Source organism: Aotus nancymaae, unplaced genomic scaffold, assembly GCF_030222135.1.
Source record: "Aotus nancymaae isolate 86718 unplaced genomic scaffold, 86718_ANA_hifiasm-v0.15.2.pri h1tg000036l, whole genome shotgun sequence".
In the NCBI taxonomy this organism is placed as follows: domain Eukaryota; kingdom Metazoa; phylum Chordata; class Mammalia; order Primates; family Aotidae; genus Aotus; species Aotus nancymaae.
In genome coordinates, this window is record NW_026988450.1 from 41,426,515 (window position 1) to 41,448,950 (window position 22,436).

At 33.9% G+C, this 22,436-nt stretch overlaps 1 protein-coding gene across 6 annotated transcripts in view; it reads right to left on the reverse strand.

The window, feature by feature from the left end:
• TRIQK (triple QxxK/R motif containing) overlaps positions 1–22,436 on the reverse strand; it is a 248,048-nt gene that overhangs the window by 45,142 nt on the left and 180,470 nt on the right. For 5 of the 6 annotated variants that reach the window (XM_064384358.1, XM_012476519.2, XM_012476517.2 and 2 more), the window contains exon 2: positions 21,492–21,650. The exons of the other annotated variant lie outside the window; for it this stretch is intronic. The gene's annotated coding sequence lies outside the window, so the exon portion shown is untranslated. The remainder of the gene's footprint in view (positions 1–21,491; positions 21,651–22,436) is intronic. 6 annotated transcript variants of the gene reach the window in all.

Consider the following 22,436-nt stretch of genomic DNA (forward strand, 5'->3'; position numbering starts at 1 on the left):
AGGACAAGACATGCTCATTGCTAATAAAATGATACTGTTCACAAGCCTTCTAAGTAGAGAAAGCTAGGAAATATATGTATTGGTGCGAGCTCAGTACTTCCAATTTCCAATCCAACATCACATAGCTCTCATTCTACTTTGCACTTTCCACATTTATATTTATAGCTTTCTTCTCTGACATTAGGAAACCTGTCAGAGTCAGACATTATTATCAATGTAAAGTTTTCATATTTGATTTTTTGCGTAATATTTTGTAAAACAATTAATACCTAAGATTTTTTTAATTTGTGAATCACCTATGAAACAAAGGATAAGAACCTACTTGAATTAAATATACAGAATAATTAACTTATGCTCATATAGACCAACTTGGTGATAATAGTAATGTCAAAAATTAAATATCCCATAGAAACCTATCACCTTATTTTACACCTTACAGACATATGCTCCACTCTATGGCAAGAAAACTTAAGACTATGCTTAAACCAACCATACCTACTACTGAAGCTGGCCATGGGGTCTGTTTCTACTAAACATCTGACTGTCTGCAAAATGGATAGATAAAATAATAAAATCAGTGTTCTTTGAAGATAAGGCATAAAGATTCTAGATAGAAAACTAAAAGTGTCATCCCTATGTGTAGCTGCATACTGTAGGTTTACATAAGTCTTTACACATTTAGAAACACAGCTTGTCTATATCAGATTGCTAACTTTCAAGATATATATTGTGAAATGATGTTACTATATACTGATTCATCACTTAATCTAAGGTTTAAACACAATGATTCTCAAACTTCTGACTATAAAATACACAGATAACATATCACTCACTGAACCTCATCGATCTATTTTAATAGAAAGCAACACTTATGCTAATTTTTAGTCATTTCTATGTGTATTATCAATTTCAAATAATCAGGTTTCCAAATTCAACAAAAACATCCTTAAGTGACTAGGAAAAGTCACTTAGATCCACACAGAGAGCAGGAGAGAAAGTGTGAAAGAAAGAAAAACCTCTGTTGTTTTTTTTTTTTTTTTTGTAATGGTGGCTATTTCAATGGTGAACTGAAAAAGAAAGTTCTAATTTGATACAAGGATAGTTTCCAAAAGATATTCAATATTTATCCCTTGGTAAAATAAATAATAGTAGGGAAATGTACCAGAGAAAAAGGCATAAAACCTCAGCCATGTCTTTTCAATACAAGACTAGATGACATTGACAAAGCAATGCAATCGCCCTTCTTACATAATTCCTAAATTCTCTTCCAATTTAAAAAACATAGAATACATAAGCATATGTATCAGACTAAGGGTAATTATTTTCATGCCTAGAAACACGTCCTTGTATGTTAAGACAGAACTAATAATACACATCTTTGTATGTTATGACAGAACTAACTTTTAAGCATATATATCTTAAAACTAATAGAAGTTATGTGCACTGAAATAAGCTTATGTATATAAGAGGTAACAAAGAGCTCAAGACAACAATAAGAATGCCTTTATGGAAATTTTGCTTCTAATATAATAGTTTCAAAATGCTGTATGACTTATTTAAAAGAGCTTTATTAGTAATTAAATGTCAAAAGCATAAAAACAACTGGTATATATCCAATTTCATAGAAGCTGTACTAAATGCATTCATTATAGTGAAGTCCCATGTGATTACAGCATTAGCACTTTGCTAGTATTTTGCAGACTGGTAGTTTTCAAACAGATTGTGGTATTATAACGTATATATATCAACTATGATACAAATTACACTTTTAAAATACCACTGAATTATTCTACTAGAAAAATACAAGAAAGAATTTGAGCTTAAAAAATTGAGAAAACAATGTGGAAAAAGGTTAATGGAAAGAAGCACTGGGCTATTAACTAATGTAACTCTACTATGTAGAAACAAATAAATAAGCAAAAATAGAGGGAACAGTACAATACTAAAAAGTATAAATAGATTTCCTGTAATCATTTATGGAGAAAAGAATTTCTCACGTATAAACTGAAATAGAAACAAAAACCCAAAAGTTCTACTTTGTTCCAGCCTTTTATCTTTCATCTCCTATTCCTTAATTCCCATTCTATCAAATCTATCATGACTTTTAGAAGGTATTTCATTTAAAAAGATGTCAAAGTTCTGCTTGATAGTTAATTGTTGGCCTTTTTAAGAGCATTCAGTCTCACAAAAATTAATAAACAAAGAAAAGCTAGCAAATGAAAACATGAAAAATATAATTTGAAATAAACTGTTCAAGAGTAATAAAAGATTGCAACTTCATCAATGTTGTGGACTACAAATATTAAAACACTTCAACTGCAACATGTTTAGAAGTTATTGCTAAAATAAAATAATCACGGCTTTGGTTAAAGGCGTGTTTACAGCCGGGCGCGGTAGCTCACGCCTGTAATCCCAGCACTTTGGGAGGCCGAGGCGGGTGGATCACGAAGTCAAGAGATCGAGACCATCCTGGTCAACATGGTGAAACCCCGTCTCTACTAAAAAAATACAAAAAATTAGCTGGGCATTGCGGCGCGTGCCTGTAATCCCAGCTACTCAGGAGGCTGAGATAGGAGAATTGCCTGAACCCAGGAGGCTGAGGTTGCGGTGAGCCGAGATCACACCATTGCACTCCAGCCTGGGTAACAAAAGCGAAACTCCGTCTCGAAAAAAAAAAAAGGCGTGTTTATTCTGTGAAAATTCACCATCTACATATTCCGTTCCCTGCATGTTGCTTTAGGTACAGTATTATGTATTAAAAAAAGTTTTGAAAAATTAGTACTGTAGCTAAAGTGATGCTTAGGGTAAGCATAAATTAGAAAAGACAAGAGATTGAAATATAATTAACCAAAAAGAAAATGATAGAAAAAGAATAAAGTCCTTCAAATTACAAAAAGTCATAAACTAAAAGCAATAAATCATTAAATAAAAAACAGAGTCAAAAGAGATGATCAACACAGACAAAAACTGAGCCTTTGAAAAATAACATGGAAGAAACTTTTGTCCTGACAGAATAAGAAAAAATATACAAGCAGTATTAGAAATAAAATAGAATATGACCCAATATTCAGTAGAGATTAACATTATATAACAAGAGGATTCTATAAAAAATTTCATATCAATAAATTTGAAAATTAAAATAAAAACACATTTCTTAAAAAATAGACTTCCCAATAGCAGCTCAAAAAGGTAGAGAACCAATAGAATAAAATTGAATGGAACTATACTTATTTTTTAAAAAATCAATCAGTGTTTAAAAATCTACCCTTAAAAAATAAGACACACACATACACACACACATACAACAGGTAAGACTAAATGGTCAACAGGGAAGTTTTATTAGCTATTTGAGGATCACATAATCCCTATAACAAGCTTCATCAGGTATATAAAATAATAAACTACTTTGAAGCCTAAAAATTGGCACACTTCTCAACTCATTTCATAAGGCTAATAGAATCTTGAAATAAAAACAAGGCAAGGTCATTATGAGAATGAAAAATTACAAGCTAATCTTAATTGATGAACAAAGATATAAAAATCCTGAACATAATAATAGAAAGCCAAATCCAGTATGTATAATCATAATGATAAAATTTTCCATGATGAAGCTGGGCTAATCACAAAAATGCAAGGAAAATTTAACATTAGATAATATCTTAATAATATTCTTCTTGTTAACAGATTAGAGGAGGAAAATACTGAAAGACCTCAATCAATACAGAAAAGTAAAAGTTACATTCAATACCATTCATTATTACAGGGAGAGAAAAGGAAGGAAGATAGAGAGGTATGGACAGAGGGAAGCAGGAAGGGAGAAAGCAAAGGAATTCAGTAAATAGAAATAGAAAAGAACTTTTTACTCTGTTGATACATAGACAAATGGACAAAGCAAAGATTGTCCTTGATAGAGAAAAATAAAAAGCCCTCTTTTAAAAATCATAAGCAAGACAAAGACATTGTAGTGAGAGATCCATATAGCACAGTGAGACAAAAGGGGAAAGAGCATAGGGGACTGGAAAGGAAAAAGAAAACATTATGATTCACAAATAATATGACTCCAGGATGGCAAAGTGGAGAGAAACTACAGACAAATATTAGATCTGTATAAAATTATTTATAACAGCTCAGCCAGGTTATGATATATAAATTTTATATATAAAATTCTAATAAGCAACAAAATCTACAAAGTAGCTATAAATACTATGAATTCCTCTAAAAAATATGTGCATGGCCACTTATAGAACTTTCATAGGAGCTCAGATTATTACAATAAGGTAAGAATAGTAATTAATAAAATATTTGAGGGAGCAATGTGACAAAACCCAGTAAAGTTAAAGATTAGGTACATACAAGAATCATTAATTCAACTGCTATTTATATGAACCAGGGAAACAATTCTATATGTGCACAAAAATACTAGTAAATACACTCACTGAAAATGTTTTTAATAACAGCAAAAAAGAAAAACAGAACTCAGTATGTCCACATAATTAATTCATAAGTGAAATATAAAGCATATAAATATAAAATGTGTGAACAAAGACACATGTATTTATATACTTACAAAACAATTTAAAACATGCACATCAATAGTCAATATTAGTTAGGAAAAATACTTGTATACCAACACACACATATGCACTCAAATGATAAACGCCAAATTCTGTGCTTATATAGCAGGAATGAGGAAGATACAATTAAGATAGCTTGTACAGCGTTATTTATTTAATCAGATTTGTTGACAGTATATTGTTGGGTCTTGCTTTTTTACCCAGTTAAAAATATGTGTTTCAAATGTACAATTAAGATTATTTTATTTAATGTAATTATCAATATGTTTGCATTTATATCCACCATCCTACAATTTATTTTCTATTTGTCCCATCTGCTTTTATCTCATCTTCTTTGTTCTTTTTTACTTACTTCTTTGGGATTAACTGAGCATTTTTTAGTATTTTATTTCACCTTCACTTTTAATTTATTAGGCATCCCTCTGTGTTACATTTTTTGTAGTTACTCTAGAATTTATAATATATATGTAACCTTTCCATAATCTATCTTCAAATAATATACTACTTTACATATTACATAAGACCTTGCAATAATAAACTTTTAATCTCAACCTTCTATCCTTTGGGATATTATTGTCATACATTTAACATGTACATTTTTATTAATATAAACCATTGCTAATATTTTTGCTGTAAAGTGTCAACATATCTTTTTCAAAACCTTAAAAATGATAAAAATGCCTTTTGTATTTACCTACATATTTACTATTTCCAATATTCTTTGTTTCTTGAGTAGATTAATGTTTCATTTTCCTTTTTTCTGAAGAATTCTTTTAACATTACTTGCAGTGCAAGTCTTTGGGAAATGAATTCTTTCAGCTTTTGTTTAGAGACGAAAAACTTTTATTTTGTCTTTAATTTTTAAAGAATATTTTTCTGCAAATAGAATTCTAGGGTTCTAGGGTCACAACTATTCTTACAGTACTTGAAAGCTAACACTCCTTTGTCTACTGACTGGGATAGTTTTGTGAAACAGTCCTTAAACTTATCTTTAAGCTTATCTTTTTATATTTCAAAATATTTAATTGACATATATTTGAGGTATACAACATGATTGGATATATGTATACAATTTGTACTGATTATTGCAATCAAATTAATTAATACATCCATCACCAACCCTTTTAAATTTATCTTTAGTTTATATTCCTCACCCATGCTGGCTACTTTTAATGATTTTTGCATTATTGTTTCCAGCTATTTAGTTTTTTAATTAAATTGCTTTGGTGCCTATCTGTTTGTCTATTTTTATACTGGTCAGACTTCTCTGAGTTTCTTAGGTGTAACATTTCATAGTTTCATCAAATTTGGAATAACTTCTCACATGATTTCCTGAAATACTGTTTTTTCTTCCCCTGTCCTTGCCACCATTCTGAGACAATATCTACACATATATGAGACCATGTTTTGTTTCAGAAGTAACTAAGGCACTATTAATTTTTCTTGGGAGGGGCAATTATTCACTCTGTCTTTCATTTTGGATCAATGTTACTGCAATATCTTTTTTTGTGTGTGGATCACCTAAGGTCAAGAGTTCGAGACCAGCCTGGCCAACATGGTGAATACTGCAATATCTTTAAGCACACTGAACTTGTCTTCTGCAGTATCCAATCTCCTGTTAATACCATAGAGTAAAATTTTTAATTCAAAAATGATAGTTTTCATCACTAGAAGTTCCTTTGATTCTTTCTAATAACTTCTATTTTCCTCCTATGCTAAGGATTTTCTTTAAATATTTCAAAATATAATAACTGATTACATTTTTTGCTGGTAGTTCTACCAAGTCTATCATTTATAAATCTATTTCTATTGACTATTTTTCTCTTGGTTATGACTAACACTTCCTGCTCTGTGACATGACTAGTGATTTTTACCAGATTATGAAACTGTAATTGTTACATTGTTTAATGTCTAAATATCGTTTTATTCTTTTAAAACATTTGGGGCTTTTTGCTGGGAGGCAAAAGAGAGTTAAGATCAGTATGGTCAGGTTTTATTTAAGTTTTTTTTCTGGGTTGTGTCTAAGCAACCTTTATTTGAGGGATAGATCAGCCAACTTCTAAAACATTATGAAGACATGCCATTCTGACTGGTCAAAACCTTAATATCTCCCTATTCTGTGTGAGCTCACAGAATTGTTTTATTTGTGAATTTGAGAGAAGCAAAGGGGCTAGAATGGCTTGATCCAGCAAGGTAAACAGCAGCTCCACACAGCCAAAATGCCTACCTAGTGACCCCATCAGGCAAAAAGACTCCTAGCTTCATGGATGTCAGAGACATGAAGGGGTACCAGAGAAGGAAAGAAGCCACACCAGCTTTGCCTAGGAAAATAAGTAATGGCTCCATACAACCAAAAAGCTCACCCTACAACCCTGCCCAGGCAAAGAGATGCCTCCACAGACCTCAGAGAAGCAAAGGGGCTATACCTACTTGACCTGAGAAGGCAAGCAGTGACTCAACACAGCCAAAAAAGAAATGCCACCCTATAATATTACTCAGGCAGGGAAATTCCCACCTCTATGCATTTTGGAGAAATGTAGGCACAAGTCCTGCTTGATCCAAGAGGTCAAACAGCCACTAAATTCAGCCCATCCCAGAGTACCACACACAGAGGGAAGCAAATCCTCATAATGCATTCCTAAGGAGCATATTGTCAGGTCCCACCTGTTCAGATCAGCAACTTCACCTAAACTTGCAGCCTGCACCCTTGCCCAACCACAGATCCCAAATAGCAGAATTATCCAGCCAAGGAATACATCTTATATCTGGGCTGACAAGAAGCCATTGCAGTACCCAGCCAGCAGCTCCACTTAATAGGAGAGCCTGGTTGGCAGTCTCACCAGTCAGCAGAGCCCAGAGAGTAGCATTATATGACATCAGAGCAAAGGTAGTGGCCCAGACAACTAGAGAATACACAAATTATCTTCATGATCATCACCAGCTGGCCCTTCATGAATCATAGGCTAGACAAAATAATGAAGTTCTATCCACGTCATAGAACAACTGTAAATGTGAGAAGAGTGGGCTGTCTTCTCAAATGTACAGGTCTATCAATAATCACCTTAAATGTAAATGGATTAAATTCTCCAATTAAAAGACTTACAGTTGCTGATTAGATTTAAAAGAAAGAAAAAAAGAGAGAGAGACCCAACTATATACTGTCTACGAATGAATCACTTCACTGTCAGGGACACAAACAGACTAATAGTGAAGTAACAGAAAAAGATATGCATGCAAATGGAAAGCAAATGAGAGTGGAGTAGCTATTCTTATATTAAATTAAATAGACTTTAAATTTTAAAACCATAAAAGAGACAAAAAAGGTCATTATATAATGACAAATGGGTTTTTCCAGCAAAAGGATATGATGTTTGTAAATATATATGCACCCAACATTGGAGCACCCAAATAAATAAAGCCAATATTGTTAGATATAAAGAGAGAAATTGACTCCAACACAATAATAGTACAGGACTTCAACACACCACTTACATTAATGGACAGATCATACAGCCAGAAAACCAACAAAGAAACTTGAATTTATGCTGCACTCTAGTCCAAAAGAACCTAACAGATGTTTACATAATATTCCAACCAACTGCTGAAGAATATACATTCTATTCAACTGCACATGGAACACTTCCCAGGATAGATCATATGTTAGACCACAAAACCAGTCTTAATGAATTTAAGAAAACTAAAATAATATCAAGTATTTTTCTGACCACAATGGCATAAAACTAGAAATCAGTAACAAGAGGATCTTAGAAACTTTACAAATACATAGAAATTGAACAACATCCTTCTGAAAAATGAATGTGTCAATGAAGAAATTAAAAGGGAAATTTATTTATTTTTTATTCATTTATTTTTCCATTTTTTTTTTTTTTTGAAACAGAGTCTCATTCTGTCACCCAGGCTGAATTTCGGTGGTGCAATCTTGGTTCACTGCAACCTCCATCTCCTGGGTTCAAGTGATTCTCCTGCCTCAGCCTCCTGAGTAACTGAGATGACAGGTGCCTGCCACCACACCCAGCTAATTTTTGTAGGTGGGCCTCCCAAACCACTGGGATTACAGTCATAAGCCACTGCACCCAGTCAAAAGGGAAATTTAAAAATATCTTGAGACAAATAAAAACACAACACACCAAAACCTATGGGATACAGCAAAAGCAGTTCTAAGAGATAAGTTTAGAGCAATAAATGCCTGCATCAAAAAGATCTCAAATAAACAATGTAACATTGCACCTCAAGGAATTAGAAAAATGAACAAATGAAACTCATAATCAATAGAAAGAAGGAAATAAAGATCTGAGCAGAAAGAAATAAAAAATAAAAAAACATAAAAAGTCAACAAATGAACAGTTAGTTGTTTTTTGAAAAGATAAACAAAATTAACAAACTCTTAGCCAAACTACATTTTAAAAAAAAGACTCAAATAAAGACTCAAATAAATTAATGATGGAAAAGTAGGCATTACACTGAAATTACAAAAATGCAAAAGGTCAAAAGAGATAATTAGTAACAATTATACAACAACAAATTGGATAATGTAGGAGAAATGGATAAACTCCTGGAATCATACAACCTACCAGGATTGAATCATGAAGAAATAGAAAATCTGAACAGAACAATAATAACTGACAAGCTTAAATTAGTAATTAAGTCTCTCACCAATGAAAATCCCAGGGCATGATACCTTCCCTGTTGAATTCTACCGAACATTTAATGAAGAACTAATACTAATTTTACTAAAATTATTCTGGATAAGAGGAGGGAATACTTCCAAACTCATTTTATGAGGCCATAATTACTCTGATACTGAAATCAGACAAGGATAGAACAAAAAAAAGAAAACAACTCTGATGATCATAGATGCAAACATCCTCAACAAAATACTAGCAAGAGTGCATTAAAAAGCTTATTAATGGTGTTCAAGTGAAGTTCACCCCTGGGATGCAAAGATGGTTCAACATATGCAAATCAATAAATATCATATATCTCATTAACAAAATGAGTGACCAAATCCTTATGATCTTTTCAATAGATGCAGAAAAAGCATTTAACAAAATTCAGCATCCACTCATCATTAAAAACTCTCAACAAATTAGGTATAAAAGGTACACACCTCAACACAATCAAGGCCACATGTGGCAAACCCACAGCTAATATACTGAATGTGGAAAAATTGAAAGCTTTCCTCTAAGATCTGGAACAAGACAAAGATGCTCACTTTTACCACTTCTGTTCAACATAGTACTGCAAGTCCTAGCCAGAGCAATTAAGCAAGAGAAAGAATTAAAGACCTCCAAGTTGGAAAGAAAGAATTAAAGTTGTTCTTGTTTGCAGATGACATTATTTTATATGGAGAAAATATTAAAGATTCATCAAAGCTGCGGGATTTGAATTCAACATACAAAAAAATCAGTAGTATTTCTTCCTTTTTTTTTTTTTAGACAGGTTCTTGCTCTGTTGCCCAGGCTGGAGTGTAGTGGTACAATCTTGGCTTACTATAACAAATGCCTTCAAGGTTTGAACAGTTCTCCCACCTCAGCCTCTTAAGTAGCTGGGACTACAGGTATGTGCCACCACACTCGGGTAACTTTTTGTATTTTAGTAGAGACAGGGTTTCACCATATTGCCCAGGCTGGTTGAACTCCTGAGCTCAGGCAATCTCCTGCCTCAGCCTCCCAAAGTGCTAGGATTATAGGTATATAATCCTAGGAATGTAAATTAATACAGCCATTATGGAAAGAAGTATGAAGATTAATCAAAAATTAAAAACAGAACTACTACATGATCCAGCTGTTGGGTATACATCCAAAAATTAAACAAAATCAGTTTATCAAAAAGGTGTCAGCACTCCAATGTTTATAACAGCACTATTCACAATAACCAAGAGATCAAAATCAACCTAAGTGTCCATAAATGAATGAGTGGATAAAAAAATGGGACATATATATGGAATGAAATGTTATCGAGCCATAATGAAGAATGAAATCCTGGCACTCATGATAACATAGATAAATCTTGAGGACACTATGTTATGAGAAATAAGCCAGGCACAGGAAGACAGCTACAGCATGATCTCACTTAACATGTGAATCTAAAGAAGCTGATCTCATAAAAATAGAAGGCAGAACAGTGGTCAACAGAGGCTAGGGAGGGAAAAGGAGGAGGGTACAGGTAAATTTTGGTTAACAGTACAGAGTTACAGTTAGAAGAAATAAATTCTGGTGTTTTATTGTAGATTAGGATAACTAAGGTTAACAATATTGTTTTGTATATTTTAAAATAGCAAGAGAATTTTGAATGTTCTCACCACAAATAAATGATAAATATGTAAGGTGAGGGATATGATGGCTAAATGTCCTGATTTGGTTTTTGCACAATATATACATGTATTAAAACATCTTTCTGCACCCTGTAAATATGTATATTTATTATGTCTTAATAAAATAAAGTTAATAAATAAAAAAATTAAATGGATAATGAATGCTAACTGTGGTATGGGTACTGTCAAAGGCATATTTACATATGATAAAAAATCTTTTAAAAAGTTAGCCAGATGCAGTCATTACCCATTATCTTATGTTGGGCACAATTTATGTATCTCACTCGATTCACTACATACTGGACTCTCAGTCACTTGTCCGATGGACAGCACCAGCCATTACCTTCAACTCATTTTTCAGTACTACTGATTGACGTGGCCTCCTCTGTAGTGAAGGTGACGTCACAGTCCTATCACCACCTTCACAGCCACAGCAATATCTACACCCTGACCCACGGAAGCTCAGTTCCTCCTGCCACTTCCAGATTCCAATGAAGCCACAAAGCATATAGTGTAGGATCTGACTTCCCCAACAATCGCCTACTAGGGTCATGGAATACAATCTGCAAGTATAGGGACAGTAACATACCACGAGGTAAGCGTTGACCAATGTGAAATGAGAGGAAGATGTTGGCAGATAAATATATTTCCCTTTCTCAATCTAACTGGCTCATCCTGTACAGCCTGTTTGGAGACGTTTCACATGACTAAGCCAGAGTCTGTGTTTGCTCGTGCAGCGGTGGACAGCTTAGTAACCAACTTATATTTGTTTTTTTCTCGTTATGTACCATACAGATATGTATATAGATATACATTTGTTCAAAGATTATATGCACGTGCAGGCATGGATATTCATTCTAATATTAACATGTGCCCAAAGGGGTAGCTCTATGTATTAAGTTTAGGATATAAAATAAAGTTAATTATCAATTAAGTTATATAAAATAGTACCAAAATTGTCCAGAAAAAAAGCAGCATTTCTAGTTAAAAATAGAAGCAAAGAATAGAAAATAAAAAGGAAAAAAATCTTAAATAATGTAACTAAGAACTGAAAATAAAGTTACTTTCCCAGTGAAAAAAATGCTCTGGGAAGAAAAAAAAAGACTAAAATATCAAAATGGAAAATTAGAAAGTGGTCTATTTAATAATATAGGCTAAGTCTTAATGAAAGTTTACTGCATTTCCTAGGATACTTTGATGATATATGGAAAATAATGAGTAAATTATTTCTCAAGTGTGATGCATCTAGGAAATAGATCAGTGAAACAAAAAGAGTAATATCACAGCATACAAACAGAAAATTCACATATAGACGGAAAAAATCACAGTTTACATTGCATTCATGTTTAAAATCAAACATCACTTTTTCACATTTTGAAGATTTCCCCCCCTAAATATGGAAAGAAAAACAAGCCAGAGCTTTAATATAATATTTTTTTCCAACCTGGAACAGCTGCAAAAAACAAATCTTGCTGGAGATAAGCTTGGTTATAAATATCAACATTCCCTTTAAATAAGGGAGTCCAGTTTTCATACCATCTGCCTCTTTCTAAAAGGGAAAAAAGTATGAAAATCATAAACCAGGACATTCCCTTTAAAATAAGGCATTTAAAAATGAATGTAGTAAAAAGGCTATGAACTACGTTGAGCCCCTATCTTTACAATTGCCCTATTGGGCTCAGATCAGAAAATGGGATTTTTTGAAAGTAAATTACTTTTATTTCATGAATAAACTGCCTAAAGCAATTAATATTTTAAAGTGTTGTGTTCTAACTTTTTTCACACTATTGGCCATAATAATAATTTCTGATTGAACCATATTTCTCCTTTATGTGTCATACTCCCTACCATTTATTTTTTACCTACATGTGTCACCTCTACTTTTTCTGAAAGTTTTTTAGAGCCTGTTCTAAAGACTTCCATGTTATCTCTTCCACTACAAAAATCTAGTTACCAACAGACTGGACTTTTCTTTTAATACTGATTCTATCCTCTGCAAAAATCCTTCCTATGCCTCTCAACAATGTTCTTTTTATACTTAAGTTTGGACTTTATCTTAAAGCCTTCTTTCGTGGCTGGGCGTGGTGGCTCATGCCTGTAATCCCAACACTTTGGGAGGCGAGGTGGGTGAATCACCTGAGGTCAGGAGTTTGAGACCACCCTGGACAACATGGTGAAACCCAGGCTCTACTAAAAACACAAAAAATTAACTGGGCATGGTGGTGGTCACCTGTAATCCCAGCTACTCGGGAGGCTGAGGCAGGAGAATGGCTTGAACCCAGGAGGCGGACATTGCAGTGAGCTGAGATCGCGCATTACATTCCAGCCTGGGCAACAAGAGTGAAACTCTGCCTTAGGAAAAAAAAAAAAAGCCGCTTTTCTTCTTTTGCCTTTCATTATTTTTCATTCTTCCTTCTTTTACCCTTCATTATTTTTCATTCTTTGTTAATGGCCTTGTGATTGAACACCTAAATTTTTCACTGTATCACAACATTATTATTTTGATAATGAAGCCCATAACTACATCCATTACTTAACTCTTTAAATTATTCACAAGAAAGAATTAATAAAAAATGGTTCACGAAATAGAGCAGTCCAGAGGTTCAGAGGGGTACACTGGTTACATCTAACGTAAAGGAATATTAAGTATAGTAACACTGAGATCACTTGAGGGACAATAGAAGAAAAATAAGACAGGGAAAAATAGCATCTTCTATTTTAACAATATGTGTAAGTATTTAGCCAGTTCCCTGAATTATAGTGATAGGATTCTCAAAGGCTACTGAAACAAATGCACATAGGGAGCCCTCACATAATTCATTCTCCTTTTCATATTCATTCTCCTTTTCATATTCATTCTCTCCCTTATTCTTTTTCTCATATGCATAAAAACACACCCATATACTGCAAACAAAAAGAACAAAATTGAATTTTTTCTTTTTTTTTGAGACGGAGTTTCGCTCTTCTTACCTAGGCTGGAGTGCAATGGCGCGATCTCGGCTCACCGCAACCTCCGCCTCCTGGGTTCAAGCAATTCTCCTGCCTCAGCCTCCTGAGTAGCTGGGATTACAGGCACGCGCCTCTATGCCCAGCTAATTTGTTGTATTTTTAGTAGTGACAGGGTTTCACCATGTTGACCAGGATGGTCTCGATCTCTTGACCTCGTGATCCACCCGCCTCGGCCTCCCAAAGTGCTGGGATTACAGGCTTGAGCCACCGCGCCCGGCCTGAATTTTTAATCATGAGCATTTGTAGTAAAGGTACAAAGATTACATTTAAATGTGTCCTTCATGGGAAAAATACATTCTAAGACCTTTTTTTATTTTTTAATTCACTTTCATTCTGCTTTAGCTAAGGACCACCTAGGTTCGTAATTATAGAAAACAAAATTGCTTTACATATGGCAAATGACATTTAATTGCTTACTTGGAATGCTGCATCTTCAGTTAGGAGGAAGGAGAGACAGAAATTTCACCACTGTAATGGTCAACAATATTTAATCTCTAATCATTTAAAACAAATGACCATTTTACAGCAATCAATATTACTTTCTTTTCATGATTTATGTAGATATTATGAAATGAAATGAACAATGAACAATGAAATTATCAGTGTTGCAATAGAAAGTTGTTTTACCTTATACTTATCAGCTAGTTTAAAATATTAAAAAGTTCTTTTCATATTAAATTTAGTCCATTGTTTATTTCCTTGCTTCCCTGAACAAGAAATAGGGATCTTTGTTTTTTACACTGAAGAATCTCAAACAATAAGGACAATTTTTGCACATAGTACATACTCGATAGACATTTTTGAGTGAATATTCTTCAAAAGACAATTATGTTAACTTGAAACATACATATTTGGTGTTTGTCATAAACTTAATTGAAAATGCTTTGAGTTTTAAAATATAAGCAATTGCTAAATTAGGTTTAGCCCAATGCTGCCTCCTTATATATTCTAAATTTGACCTAATGGTTTCTCTGTGCACAGTAAACTGTAACCCAGTCTCTCTGTGCACAGTAAACTGTAACCTTTCCGTGTGTAAACAGACTGCAATCGACTTTTGTGCCAATCACTGAGTTTTGGCCAAAGGTGGCCAACTGTTCAAACCAGGCTCAAATTAGGCAAACACCGAGTTGTAACCAATCTGGCTGTTTCTGTACCTAATTTCTGTTTTCTGTCCATAACTTCCCTTTCTCTGTCCATAGATCTTCACCACGTGGCTGTGCTGGTCTCTCTCTCAGCCTGCTCTGGCTTAAGAAGATTTCTGATTGAGAATCATTCTTTGCTCAGTTAAACTTGTTAAATTTAATTTGTCTAAGGTTTTCTTTTAATACTTTTATTTTTTAATTTTTTTATTAGGAATTCTTTATTTTTTAAATTATACTTTAACTTCTGGGGTACATGTGCAGATCATGCAGGTTTGTTATATAGGTATACACATGCCATGGTGGTTTGCTGCATCCATCCCCCCATCATCTACATTAGGTATTCTCCTAATGTAATCTCTCCCCAATCCCCGCACTTACTGCTATCCCTCCTCTAGTGCCCCCACCCCATGACAGGCCCCAGTGTGTGATGTTCCCCTCCCTGTGTCCGTGTGTTCTCATTGTTCAATACCCACTTATGAGTGAGAACATGTGGTGTTTGGTTTTCTGTTCTTGTGTCAGTTTGCTGAGAATGATGGTTTCCAGATTCATCCATATCCTGGCAAAGGACATGAACTCATCATTTTTTATGGCTGCATAGTATTCCATGGTGTATATGTGCCACATTTTCTTTATCCAGTCTATCATTGATGGGTATTTGAGTTGGTTCCAAGTCTTTGCTATTGTAAACAGTGCCACAGTAAACATACATACGTGTGCATGTGTCTTTATAGTTGAATGTTTTATAATCCTTTGAGTATATACCCAGTAATGGGATTGCTGGATCAAATAGTATTTCTAGTTCTAGATCCTTGAGGAATTGCAACACTGTCTTCCACAATGGTTGAACTAATTTACACTCCTACCAACAGTGTAAAAATGTTCCTATTTCTCCACATCCTCTCCAGCATCTGTTGTCTCCTGATTTTTTAATGATAGCCATTCTAACTGGTATAAGATGGTATCTCAATGTGGTTTTGATTTGCATTTCTCTAATGACCAGTGATGATGAGCTTTTCTTCATATGTTTGTTGGCTGCATAAACATCTTCTTTTGAAAAATGTCTGTTTATATCCTTTGCCCACTTTTTGATGGGGTTGTTTTTTTCTTCTAAATTTGTTTAAGTTCTTTGTAGATTCTGGTTATTAACGCTTTGTCATGAGTAAAGCACCAAAAGCAATGGCAACAAAAGCCAAAATAGACAAATCAGATCTAATTATACATAAGAGCTTCTGCACAGCAAAAGAAACTATCATTAGAATGAACTGGCAACCAATACAATAGGAAACAATTGATGCTATATTTTATGAAAATCTGAACCTGATAAAGGATGGGTTAACTCTTCCCTATTTGTTTCTTTTCTGATTTTGGCCCTTTTGGGTAGTTTACTAAGATAGGCTTATTTTCCATTTTCAAAATGAGTACAGTAAGAATATCTCATAAGAATACCTATCTCATATGGCTATGTTGTAACAGTTAAACAGTTAATTTATATTAAGCATTTCTCATGTAGTAGGTGCTAAATAAATGTTGTCAACATCATTATATCATGCTGATTTAATTGATTACTATGAGACAGTATGCAGTCCAAATAGTAAAACAAAACAAAACATAAACTTGATTATTTCACACTCTTTTTTGAGCTCCATTTATTTAATGTTCTTAGGATATAAGAATGGTCTCAGAATACCTAAGTGTATAACAACTTAATTACACATACGATCTACAGTTTCTGCTATTATTTGATCTTTTAAATATCTTCTATAATCAGCTAAGTGGCTTCAACAAAAGTATTTTTGGATAACTTTAAAAATGCCGAATTATATATGCTATCTTGTTCATACATGTTTGAAACTCTGGATTAACAGAGTAACAGTTACATTCTAAATGTAACAGTTACATTTAGAGAGTAAATATTTTTACATACACAAGTTTCTCCTGAGGACAGACCTTGTTAAGAAGAACAGAGTGCTGTGGCGTATTTCAAAATGGTTCCTTTTTCCCTCCCCCAAGGAATTTTTCTCAGATACTTACTGTGAGAACCTAGTCTCACAATATGTATGTACTTACGTACCTAGTGTATGTAAATAATGAGTATTCAAAATGTTTACTTTCTAAAATGTAAAACTTGTGAGCACAAAAAAGCTTACACACTAGTCCCCATTTTTAAAGCTGGCAACTTAATTTCTAATCATTGTAGGAAGTTCCAAATTATCCAAATTTTTAAGAAAAAATTTCCCAGGTAAACACTTCCACAGTTCTTTATTCTATATTCTCTTCAGGAGTTATAAACTCCTTGATGTTTTTTCTACTAAGTCTGTAAGTCACAATTCCTCTTATACATCCACTACTTGCATTGTGCAGGTCAATACTGACACAAGAACACAAAATCAAACACCGCATGTCACTCCTAGGCGGGTGTTGAACAATGAGAACACATGGACACAGGGAGGGGAGCACTACACACTGAGGTCTGTTGGGGGGAAATAGGGGAGGGTCAGCGGCAGGTGGGGAGTTGGGGAGAGATAGCACGGGTAGAAATGCCAAATATAGGTGATGGGGAGGAAGGCAGCAAATCACACTGCCACGTGTGTACCTACGCAACAATCTTGCATGTTCTTCACATGTACCCCAAAACCTAAAATGCAATTAAAAAAAAAGAAAAAGAAAATACTGTTCCTCCTATTAGAGCAATAAACTGACTTTAGATAAAACTGCTTCTGCCATAAAGGTCTCAAACCTTTAATTTTCAATGATAAGTTTAGCATCTCAAATATTTAAAATAACCCTTGGTCTAACACATAATGGCAAACAAGAAAAACAATTTTGGAAAAGCCCTTATAGTACATTCTGACCATATCTTCCAAAAACCTTTAGGAAAAATTATATAAATATTCTACTTTTCTATTTTCTTTTCAAATATTAAGCTTTCATGTAACATTATACAGGTCTCCCTTCATAGCTGTGGGGAAATTGGTTCCAGGACTCCTGTAGAAACCAAAATCCACAGGTGCTGGAATCCCTTATATAAAATGGTGTAGTATTTGCATTAACCTATGTTGTACACTCTCCTGTATTCTTTAAATCATCCTTAGATTATGTATAACATTTAATACAATGTAAAAGCTATGTAAAAAATTGTTTTACTGTATTTTTCTATTATTTTTTATTGTTGCATAGTTATTTTTATGGGTTTTTTTTTCCTGAGTATTTTTTCATGTATAAGTGGCTGAATTAATGGATGCAGAACCCCTTGATATGGAGTGCCTACTGAAAAATTTTTACTAAAAAATCTATTTCCAGTTTCTATTTCTCTATGTAAGGACCTTGGAAGTCACCACTCCATCCCTTTTCCAAGTAAAAAGTTAAGCAGACTGGAAAGTGAGCATTCTTTTTGAATTCTTAAGAAAAATGAGGACACACACAGAGCACAGTTCTGACCCTCAAGATTGGAGGAGGAGGCAAATGCAGAGAGTCACAGCTTACCAGACAGAAACCCATGAGTCGAAAGTAGAAAGGAACAAGTGCTGTGGTAGAAAAACCTGAACTGTAATTGACAAGTTGCTGGAGGCTCAGGATGAAAAAGTCTGAATTAAATAACTTGTCTGAACCAAGACAGAAAGGACTCCCACATTCTGTTTTACCCCCAAGAGCTCGACTAGCTTCTCACAGTAAATATCTGAGAAAAATCCAGGGGGAGGGGAAAAGGAACCATTTTGAAATTCACTACAGCCTGTTCTTAACAAGGTCTGTCCTCAGGAGAAACTAGTTAATCAGAGGCTAACTTGCTGGGTACTTTCAGAGCCTAACTGACCTGGGGAAAGGAAAACCCCCCAACTCTAGCCCACTCGAGCTTTCCATGTGGAGGAACAGAAATACTCAACTCCAGCCCACTCTTGCCATCCTGTCTTCAGTAACGGGGGAAAAATAACTGAGAAACACTTGCGAAGTTCACAGTCCAAAAGCCAATGTTCCCTAAATGACTAAGACCTAATAATAAGACTACAGAGTGCACCCTGTCGCCCCATACTTTACCACCATGTTACTAGAAGCCTATTTACAGCAGTTCCTTTTACTCAGTTCATCATATCTGGCTATCAAGAAAAAATAACAAGACATACTATAAGGCAAAAAGAACCACAATTTGAAGAGATATGCAAGCATCAGAACCAGACATGGCAGGGATGTGGAAATTAACAAACTGGAAACTTAAGTATGATTAATACACTAAGAGCTCTAATGGATAAAGTAGACAGCATATAATAACAGATGGAGAATGTAAGCAAAGAGATGGAAATCTTAAGAAGGAACCAAAAGAAATGCTGGTGATCAAAAAAGGAATAGCAGAAATGAAGAGTGCCTTTGATGAGCTTATTCATAGATTGAACACTAGCTGAGGAAAGACTCTCTGAGCTTGAGATAAATCAATAGAAACCTCCAAAACCAGAAAACACACACATACACACACACACGCACAGAACAAAATACCCAAAGATTGTGGTACAACTCTAAAAGGTATAATATACATATAACGGGAATATCAGAAGATGAAGAAAAAGAGATGGGAACAGAAGAAATATTTGAAACAATAATGATTAAGAATAAATTCAGACACCAAACCATAGATCCAAGAAGCTCAGAAACCACCAAAAAGGATAAATGTCAAAAAAAACCCAAAAACCTACACCTAGGTATATCAGCTGAAAATGCTTTTAAATACTTCTTACTTGGATATCTTATACTTCTTTACATCAGTACAAAGGTATAGCAGTCATTAACTCAACTCATTAAACTTACAATTCTGCTTTCCTGCTGGATAGAAGGCAATACTGCACTTCATAGTTCCACATTCAAAATTTAGCAATTTGCTTTGACCAGCGAAACACTAAATACCAGTGCATAATGAGCCACTCTCTCTTCCCACTGCTGCAGTGATCATGGAAGTATATTCAGATAAAACCTTCAATTTCTTACCAACTCATTTTGGGTATTTAGTCTGTGTGTTGTGTTAAGACATTGAAATTTGAGCTTGCTTGTTTCTACAGTATAACCTGAGCTCCTCTGACTGATACAAATGTTACTTTTCTCCAGAAGCCTTTCGCAAGTACAACATAGTCTGATTTAAATGCTGCTTCTCCAAGTGATGACAGCATTCTACTCATACTCTTATTATAACACAATACTATAGTAAAATGGCTGCTGGAATTATCCATTTCCTTTGTTAAACTGTACTCCTGAGGTAGGAACTGTTAGTGGCTAGCTTGTAGTAAGTTATTAAAAAAACATTTACTGAATTCACTGATCATTCCTACATTCACTCATCAAGAGCCAGGGACTACTCCAGTTACTAGAGATAGAGTACAAACAGAGAAAACCAAAACTCCTGCCTTCATATGCCTTATATTCTTATGAGGGATAATGATAATAAGCAAGACACATAAGTGTAAACATACAGATTAATAGATAGTGATAAAAACTATAGAGCAAAGAAAGAATATAAAGTGTTGGATGGTCATCAGGTAAGACTCCATTTAGAAGGTGAAATTTTAATAAAGACCAAAAAAAAAAATAGGAAGGAAATTGGTCATACAATCCCTACATATGGAGGAAGAGCAATTTAGTAGAAAGAATAGCAAGTGCAAAAATTCTGAGATGAGAAAATGCCTGGCATGTACAAAGAACAACAAGGAGGCAGTATGCCCAGGGCAAGTGAATGATGATGAGAACAGTTAAAGATGAAATTAGAGAAGTAACAAAGGATCAAGTCTTGTAGAGACAATTAGGCCAGTCTAAAAGCTTTATTTAGATTTTATGTTGTGTAAAACGGAGAGCTCTTGAAAGGCTTTGAGTAGAGTGAGGAGTGGGAAAGAACAGGACGAGATGAGGTCAGAGATAAACAGGGGCCCATATTCTTCATTTTATTTTATGTCATATTTCCTCTCTCCACAATACATGAGAAAAATGAATATCAATTTACTAAGAAATATTGTTGAATAAATGATATTTTATGATGATATTAATCTGTTCATTACTTCATATGCAGGAACAGTGATTAAAACCAATAAATAATTACCAAAATATTGCAATATACCAAAGTATAATAATGTGCTGAATGTCAAGACAGACCAAGCATTTAATGTAGCAACATATCTTAATAGGCAATTGAAAATGCTAAACATTTAACAAATAAATTAGTTATAAATGTATATAACTTTATAAATGTTACTTCATTTTTTTGGATTTGCTGAAATATCACAAAATAAATACAAGCAAAAACATTTCCTTATTGTAATACTGCCTTCCATAGGAAAAACCTCTGCTTGGAACCCAGGTTCATTGCCAGAAGAAAACAACCCAAAGCAAGAAGTACGAAGTGAAAGAAAACAAACTACAAATCAAAACACCTTTTGAAAATGTTCAATCAAATAAACACACCTTGCGTTGTGTCTTTGATGCTGCCAAGTCTAAACTCTGGAAAGCTGCCAAGGGGTAAGATGTTTCCAAAGCCAAGGTCTTTACTTAGGTAGCTGTGTTTGCATTCCTGGCAAATTCAATTCCAAATACCAAAAATAATATTGTTGGTGACTTTTCTTACTGCAATTCAAAACAAAATATATAGAAATAGTAAATGAATGATCTCCAGTTCCCTAGTTGTCCACAAATCTAAATCACAGTGAAAACATTTCCAAAAAGTGTTTCTTAGTTTGCTAACTCTGTTGTTTATTCAATCTGAATATATTTCTATGCACATATATTTGGAAAATGTTGCATATTATGCCCCATTTTAACAAGGCACATTTTCATAATAAAGGCTCTGAGAAGTCCTGTAACAGAAAAATCTATTTAAATTTACATGACCTAGTGTGTCTTAAACAATTATCTGAAAAGTAGCAGGAGATGCTTCCACTGTTTTCTAAAGTCAGGCATAAATGTAAAGAGACTGATACAAAATTATTTTCTGTTATTTTAATTTGCACAAGTTTGACTTAAAAAAATTATATTATTTATTCAGTCATAAATGTCAAAATATATGTTACTTTCTCAATGCCCATTTTAAAAGCAACATGGAATAATAAGCAGGTAATGCATGATTTATTCATTTCTGTTCGTTAAATATTTACCGAAAACCTACTAAATGCCAGGCAATGAAGTTATGTCTAGTTTTATATTGCAATTGCTCTCATATGGATAAAAGCATCAAATTTAAATATTTTCAAACTGCTGTCTAATCATGATACCAACTCAAAATGTAACCCCAATTATTTGGGAACACAAGCTTTACTAATTCTAATGAGATAATTAAAAATAGCAATTTTTAGGTTATTTTTAAATAGTGCTAACAATCCAAGTCAAAAGTAATAATATGAAAGAATAATCTTT